The 8,301-nt window shown below is 42.8% G+C and overlaps 1 protein-coding gene across 5 annotated transcripts in view; it reads left to right on the top strand.

The window, feature by feature from the left end:
* Positions 1-8,301, top strand: part of HCK (HCK proto-oncogene, Src family tyrosine kinase) — a 100,818-nt gene that overhangs the window by 67,437 nt on the left and 25,080 nt on the right. The window contains exons 1-2 of one of the 5 annotated variants that reach the window (XM_042463126.1): positions 2,917-3,335; positions 6,343-6,618. The exons of 1 other annotated variant lie outside the window; for it this stretch is intronic. The gene's annotated coding sequence lies outside the window, so the exon portion shown is untranslated. Of the gene's footprint in view, positions 1-2,916; positions 3,353-6,342; positions 6,619-8,301 lie in introns of those variants that run through there. 3 more of the 5 variants (XM_042463125.1, XM_042463124.1, XM_042463128.1) reach the window with 3 other exon arrangements.

Genomic DNA, 8,301 nt, shown 5'->3' with positions numbered 1-8,301 from the left:
TGGCTGGTTGAGATAATGATACTTTTGCTTTTTGTTGGTTCAAATCTACACAAACTTTGTTTCATGCACAAAATTATTTACAGTATTGTGGATAGAATTACTTTATGGCTGTGTGTATAAGGTGTATATGGAACATAAATGAATTTCATGTTTAGACTTGGGTCCCATACATCGTTATGTAGATGCAAATACAGTGAGCCCCCAATATCTGCTGGGATTTGCTTCCAGGACCGCTGTGGATACCAAAATCCATGGATGCTCAAATCCCATTATATACAATGGTATAGTAAAATGGTGTCCTTTATATAAAATGGGGAACAACAAGTTTGCTTTTGGCAATTTTCCTCCCAAAATATTTTCAAGCTGTGGTTGGTTAAATCTGTGGATGTGGCTATGGAGGGCTGACTATATTCCAAAATCCCCAAAAAATAAATCAATCCAAAGTCCAAAACATTTCTGGTCCCATAGCATTTCAGAAAAGGGATACTACACCTGAAGTAGCTACAGACTCCTAGAATCATAGGAGTTTATCACATAAAGGAGATCGAGAGTTTATCCCATGAATATTCTGGAAAAATCACATAATTACGCACAACGATTTCACACATTGTTGCAGAAAATCCGCCATTAAAGTGGCCTCAAAGAAGCATTAACATGCATCTTTTTACTTTTGGGATTTCAGCGACAATGCATTTCCTATATCACTTTATTTGCGCAATTGCGTGTGATCATCATTTGTGCAATTACTCACCATTTCCACTTCATTTATGGGATGCTTAAAATGCGCTTTCATCTCTCTTTAATGCCAAAATTAGCCCCAATGTGATCATAGAGTGAGATGGGACCCTGAGGGCCATCCAGTCCAACCCCCTGCATTCAGGAATAAACAACTAAAGCACTCCTAAGAGATGCCCATCTAAACTCTGTTTAAAGACCCCCAAAGTAGGAGAGCCATCCACCGTCCTCTGAGGCAGTCCATCCCATGGTTAAACAGCTTTAACTGTCAAGAGGCTCTTCCTAATGTTTAGGTGGACTTTCTTCTCTTTTTAATAATAATGTATGTTATCTGTGTGTCTCTGTGTGAATTTATATGTTGATAGCGATCAAGAGATATCTTCATGCAGTAACCAACTGCACATCGTAAAGAGCTTGTTATCAAATACCCAGGCTTGCCCTATGAAAACCACCTTAGGGAGGTAGGTATGTTTAACCAGGAGAAGAGAAACTTAAGGAGTGATATGATAGCCATGCTGAAATATTTGAAGGGATGTCCTATTGAGGATGAAACAAACTTGTTTTTGCTGCTCCTGACAGGACATGGAGCTCCCAGAAAAGAGATTCCACCTCAACATTAGGAGGAACCTCCTGATAGTAAGGGCTGTTCGACAGTGGAATACGCTCCCTCAGAGGATAGTGGAATCTCCTTCTTTGGTGGTTTCCAAACAGAGGCTGGATGGCCATGAGTTGCAGGGAGGTTTTGGATTGGGTCTTCCTGCACGGCCAAATGGAGTCTCTTCCAACACTAGGATTTTTTTATTCTTCCAATTATATAAAAATGTGTTGCTTCACAGAGCCTGAGGACTTCGGTTTATGAGCAAGACATAATGATCACAAATATATAAATAATAAAATAAGGTTTTGTTGTTACTGGCAAGTTGGCTTTGACTTATGGTAACCCTCTGAACGAGAGACCTCCAAGATCCCTGGTGACCCACTGCTCAGGTCTTGCAGACTCAAGGCTTCCTTGATGGAGTCGGTCTGTCTATCATACCGTCTTGCTGTTGTCCTACCATCTTCCACTTTGCTGAGTATTATCCTCTTTCCCAGTGAGTCTTGAATCCTCATTATGTGATTGAATGCAAAGATATATCCTTGTTAGTCTGTCAAATCAGTATGTAGAAAAGTCTTGTAGCACCTTTGAGAATAACTGAAGGAAAGAAGTTGGTAGCGTGAGTTTTCCTAGACTGAAGTCTACTTCTGCAGATGCACTCATGATGTGTCCTAAGTATGACAGCCTCAGTTTAACCATCTTGGCTTCTGTAGAGAGATCAGGCTTGATTTGCTCTCAGATCAATTTATTCATCTGTCTTGGTATGTACTTTCAAAAAGCTTGTATAACAAACAGAAAGGTCTAGGAAAAAAAGTGTTCACAGAATAAAGCATAGAAATAGTTCCTCTGAGGCTGAGAGACTTGCCCAAGGCCGCCTAGTGGGTTTCCATGACCAAGTGAGGAATCAAACCATGGCCTCCAGAGTCCCAACATTCAAACCATCAGATAGCTCATCCTAATGTCTGAGTCAAAATCTCTTTTATTATAATTTGAATCCCTTCAAATTCTCGTGAGGAGCAAAAAATGATCTCACGTGATCGTCAACCCAGAAACCCTTCAGATACTTTAAGATTGCTATCCTGTTCCCTCTCAGTTTTTTCTTAACTCCAGGCTAAACTTAACCTCAGCTTCCTCAAGTAAATTCTTCTTAGGGATTGGTTTCCAAATTCTTGACTATCTTGGTCACGTTTTTCTGGACCTTCTTAAATTGTGGCAGCCAGCACTGGACTCAGGAGGCCACAGCACCTTTTGACTGCTTCTCGCCCCTCCTGCCATCTCTCTTGCTCTCCTGCATCCGCTCTGCAGAAATAATCCAGTTTGACACCACTTTTTTAAGTGCCATGCTATGGAATTCTGTGAATTGTAGTTTTGTGAGACATTTAGCCTTCTTGGGCAGAGAGGTCTGGTGCCACAACCAACTACAACTCTATTGCACTGAGCCTTGGCAGTTAAAATGGTGTCTAACTGCGGTGCAGATGCAACCTTTTTGTTTTCTCTGTTGCCCAGAGAAGCATAGATGGATCCTGGCAGAGGGCTGAATTGCTTGGTAGCAGAGGGTTTTTGAATTTAGGCCAGTGGCTGCAATCCCTTAAACCCCACACTGTAATACAGGCTTTTCCCAAATGCCTTCCATTTTACCACCTTTCTCTTAATCCCAGTTTGGTTTTTTCTTCTTTTTATCAAAGTGTCTTCTGCAAATGTAAGACCTATCTCCCTCAGCCCTTTAGAGTTCATGGTGGGTTTGGATTTCACCCAAAAATGGAGACAGGGCTGCTCTGGTAGACAATGGAGTGTATTCAAACAGTAAAGGGGTTTTGCCAACCTCAGTTCCACTGCCAGGAACAAGGACTGATTTCAGGCTCAAGGAGGAATACTGTGTATTTCCCTTTTCTTTTCTTCCTCAATTTTGGGGGTAAAATAAATACAAATGCTGAGGGAAGGTGCTCATGTTCCTCTTGAAAACTGACCTCAAGCAAAAATGAGCGCTGGAGGAAGATACAGTAAAGTAAGAATCTTCAAGCTGTAAGCAGTTTAAAATATTTGTTGTTGTTGTTAATTGCCTTTGCATCAATCTTGACCCACGGCGACCCTATGGATGAGACATCTCCAGGTCCCCCCCCCTCCCTCCTCTGCTGCTCTGCCCAGCTCCTGCAAACTCATATTGGTGGTCTCTTTAATAAAGTCCATCCATCTGGCATGTGGCCTTCCTCTCTTTCTGCTTCCATCTTTCTTAACATAATTGTCTTTTCCAGTGATTCATGCCTGCCTGTTACAGACTGCCAAAATAAAGCTGCTTCGGATCTCTTTGGAGGTATGCTATTTAAATGATGCATGCATCCTAAAAATCCAGAAGCTGCACCAAAGCTGCACTCCAGTGCTTAGGAATGGAGTGTGGCTTTGGCACGACCTCTGGACTCTTAGGACCCATGCATCATTTAAATAGCATACCTCCAAAGAGACCCGAAGCAGCTTTATTTTGGCAGTCTGTAACAGGCCCCAGTTTCTGGAACTGCTCCATGGGTCCCGGACCACTTTCATCCAGCCTTGGGGGACTCCATGATTGATCAGCCCTTCCCCTGCCATGCCAAAATTCCCTGCCTCTAGAAAAGCAGCCTTCTAGGGCAGAGGCTTTTTAGCTTTCACTTACACAGCTCCTCTTCTTTTTATTATTGCCTAAGGGCAAGAGATGTGCCTAAAATTAGAGTTGCCAGATCTCACTCAGGATCTTGCCCTGAGTCTCCAGCTGTGGATCATCTCCAGCCATAAGATGAGGGTACAGTTTTGATGCATTATTTGTGAGTGGTTCCATTTTCTCTGACTCCTGAGGACTTCAGGATGAAGATCGGGATCCTTTGGTTTCACATCTTCGAATAAGATTTGAAGTTACAGTCAGCCCTCCTTATCCACTGACTTTTTTATCCATAGATTGACAGCTTGAAAATATTAAAAAAAAGTATAAATTCCAAATAGCAAGCCTTGATTTTGCCATTTCGTATCAGGGGCACAATTTTGCTCTGCGATCACATTTAATTGGACTTGAGCATCCACAGATTTTGTTATCCATGGGGAATCCTGGAACCAAACCCCAGCGGATACCAAGGTCCCACTGTATTCCATTTCTTGCAAAGTATTTAGTGTGAAGATGGCACCACAGCTTTTAAACATAGAATTTCCTCAGAAGACGCAGCCCTGCTAACCAAAACTAGCACAATGGCTTGCCGTCTGCATATTTTGCCCTGGGAAAGTACAATCTTCCCTTCCTCCTCAGCAAATTTCACTACGCTGAGCGGGAAATTACTCTTTCTGTGTGTGTCTTTCTCTCTCTCAAGTTCCCCTCATGACAAAAATCCAAAATTTGTTGTATTTTGCTGCATGGCCAATACCCGTGACTATATATATATATATATATATATATATATATATATATATATATTTATATTTCCCCCCTTGTGATGACACCAATGAAACATCTCTGGGTCACTTTGGGTCATCTGTGATGGGAAGGCGTTGGTCATTGGGAGCCATTTCTCTTAATTCTTAATAGCAAAAAGGTTCCTTCTGCTTCCTTCCACTTGTTTGGTTGAAATAAAATTTCTGTCTCGGGGCGGAAGGAAACGGCCTTTCACCACTGTCTCCTTTCTTAGCTGTGTGGTTTTTGTGGCAGTGACGCTTCATGAGGAACTAATATTTCTCACCAAGAGTATTTGGGAAGGGGACCCAACCACTGAAGCCAAACGTTAAGTCCCTGGTTCCCGCTTAACCCAGGCTGCATCCACACTGCAGAAATAATGCAGTTTGGCACCGCTTTAACAGCCATGGCTCCATGCTATGGAATCCTGTGAGTTGTAGTTTTGTGAGCTATTTAGCATTCTCTACCAGAACAGGGGGACCAGACACCCTCCTTTTCCAGGACATGTCCTACATTTCAGCCTTTTGTCCAGGAGAGATTCCAAAATGTCCTCCATTTTGAGCATGTTGTTGTTGTTGTTGTTGTTGTTGTTGTTGTTGTGTGCCTTCAAGTTGTTTCTGACTTATGGCAACCCTAAGGCAAACCTATCATGGTTTTATATTAGTGTTTTTAGCTTTTATTTTGTAATGTCTTTTTTTTAATGCCCGACATTTTGAGCTGCCTTGTTCTTCTTTATGTTTATGATATCTGGTCACTTTGTTCTCTTCCTATATGTGTTCTTCATGGCAGAAATTCAATGAGGCAGTCAATCCTGACTTTGGTTTTCAATTCTTTACATTTGAGGTGTCCCCAAATCCCCTTCCCTCTCATCCATCCAGAAAAAGAGCAGCTCCAACTGCTTTAAGCTGGCCTTGGAAAAGGAGTGTTTCCAATTGCTTGAACAAAGGCTGGCATCCTCTTGGGACCTTGGGCTGCATCTGCACTGCAGAAATAATGCAATTTGATACCACTTTAAATGCCATGGGTCAATATTATGGAATTCTAGGATTTGTACTTTGTTGTGGAACCAGAGCTCTCTGAAACAGAAAGCTAAATATCTCACAAAATGACAAACCCTAGGATTCAATAGCATTGAGCACTGGCAGATAAAGTGGTATCAAACTGCATTATTTTTGCAGATGCAGCCTATGTCACACATAAAGGTTCCCCTACAGAAGCTGTTGGACATTTTTGTCTGGTGCTGAACAGCTGCATTCAGGAGAAGGCTGCCAAGGTAGACTTGTCCATATGGTTTTGGTTCACTTACACAATGTTGCCATTCAACACAAGGATTCCACAGCACAATTAACGCATCACTCCACATGCAGAGAAGTTTACACAACAGTGCCCCAATGCTGGATGTAGGCCAAACTCTGTGTCTCCTAAATTAGAAAATGTCCCAGAACCATCTCCAACCGGTTGGGTATGGGAGAAGTATGGGGGGCTCCTCATTTAGCCTCTTGCCCTGGAAGGGTGTTTTTGATGTTTTGAAAATTGGAAAAGGAGGTTTAAGGCTATGATGGCTGGTTGCTCCCACGTTGGCCTAACCTCCAACATTTTGCAGGTGAAAACTGGAGTTGTGTGGCCAAGCAACATCCGAGTGTGCTCAAGATGGCAGAAGTTTTTACCAAGGAAGAATATAGAAGCTAAAAGATGCTGCAGCAGCTTGCTTTTGCCTGAACTTACTAGGAAAGGCAAAATTCTAGCCCTTCCTCTCCTCAGCGCTGAGCTAACTGAGTGAAACTACGTTTGCATTTTGAATTCAGTTTGCAGCAACTGAAGTTAGAGGAGGACAAAGGAAGAAAGTGGAGAAGGAGAGAGAAGCCGGGACATTTTAAAGGTAACTGAAAAAGTGAGGTGATGGGATTAATCTGGACTGTCCTGGCCAAACTAGAAGAGTTGGTGGGTATGTGTTAGCGGAACAGTGGCCCTGTACACACTGGCCTGAAAGGCCAGCTGGGGGACAGAGTTGGGGCATCGTGTTCACATAATGGTGGTCCTCTGACACTGCATCCATACAACACAGTGCTCAATAAGCGCCGTAGCTATTGCACCCCAGTAATACTGGGTTGGGACCACGGCGTGCGGTTGCCGCAGCCCTAATCCGGCATGAAAAGGGGCAGCTGCATGCCCCCTCCCTTCTGGGCTGTATGTTTAAAGGAGATTTATCCTGAATTTTAAAGGAGCTACCCAAATGCTGAACCTAGGTTTCAGCACCTTGAATGGCTCCTTTAAATTTACGATGAGTGGATTCAGTTTCCCACTAGCATGGAAGCCATCAACCACCATTGGCTTAAGTGGTTTGGAAAGGAGGAAGAACATTCTTGCAATAAGGTTGATCATCCTAAATCAACCTTCCTTAACCTGGTGCCATGTCCTGTCTTTCCCTGCCTGCATTATCAATGGCACCCTCTTTTGTTTGGCAGCCTTACAGAAAACTGAATTGGCAACAACTCCTGCCATATATAGGGGAATGGGAATATCTTGGTCAAGGCAGCAACATGTCCCTGGTGAAAACCTTCATGGGAACACCCTCTGTGTTTTCCCTGAGACTGTTCTTTGGAAGCTGCTTTCTTTTTTTGTTTTTAATATTGCTTTGCTTATACCAATAATTATTTTACTGCCTGCAAAATCTTAGACTTTTGGTTACAAGGGCGCCAAAGAAAAGGCATCTGTTTTGATGCAAATTAGTTTTACAATAGCATCAGGTATACTGGCAGGCTTCTCGCAGGGAGGGTTTGCCAACATGCAGGTACAAACTCTGCCCCTTGTCTCCAAAAATGGATTCACATGCTTTTATCAGTCACCTACTAGAGAGACTGCTTTGGAACTGCTGGCCTCCTCTCTCCAGGTGGTACCAAACGTGTCTAAGTTAGATGTTGTGAATGATGCACAACATCCTCTCTATGCCTTTAGGGTACCTTTTCCCTCTTACCTGTTAGAAAGCCCTTGTCAGTGACACCTGCCCAGCATCCATCCTTTATACACTTTCCCTAAATGTATAAGGGCTAGGGTCCCTAGTGTCTTCCTCTTACAAGTTTAAGGGTCTCAAAACCATGGCTTGTGAGAAGAGATTTAGGGAGCTGTGGATTTTCAGCCTGGAAAAGAGAAGGTTAAGAGGTGATATGATAGCCCTCTTTAAGTATTTGAAAGGATGTCATATTGAGGAGGGAGCAAGCATGTTTTCTGCTGCTCCAGAGACTAGGACCTGGTGCAATAGATTCAAGCAAAGAGTATAGCACCAAGACATAGGTTAAAACATGTATGGCGGGAGTTACATAAAGTTAATGTTGAAATAAAATCAAACTTTGTATAGAATTATCCGTATAATCTGCCCCGTACGATCAGGTCCTCAGGCAGACATTTACTTGTCAGCCAGGATTAGGTTGGGGACTTCAAAGATATAGCCGTGTTAGTCTGTGGAACCAGTATGTAGAGAGGTCTTGAGCAGCAGCTTTGAGACTAACTAAAAGAAAGAAGTTGGAAACATGAGCTTTCCTAGACTTAAGTATACTTCTTTACA

Source organism: Sceloporus undulatus, chromosome 4 (assembly GCF_019175285.1).
Source record: "Sceloporus undulatus isolate JIND9_A2432 ecotype Alabama chromosome 4, SceUnd_v1.1, whole genome shotgun sequence".
In the NCBI taxonomy this organism is placed as follows: Eukaryota; Metazoa; Chordata; class Lepidosauria; order Squamata; family Phrynosomatidae; genus Sceloporus; species Sceloporus undulatus.
Note: the sequence above shows the minus strand (reverse complement) of the source record. Positions and strands in the feature narration are given on the sequence as shown.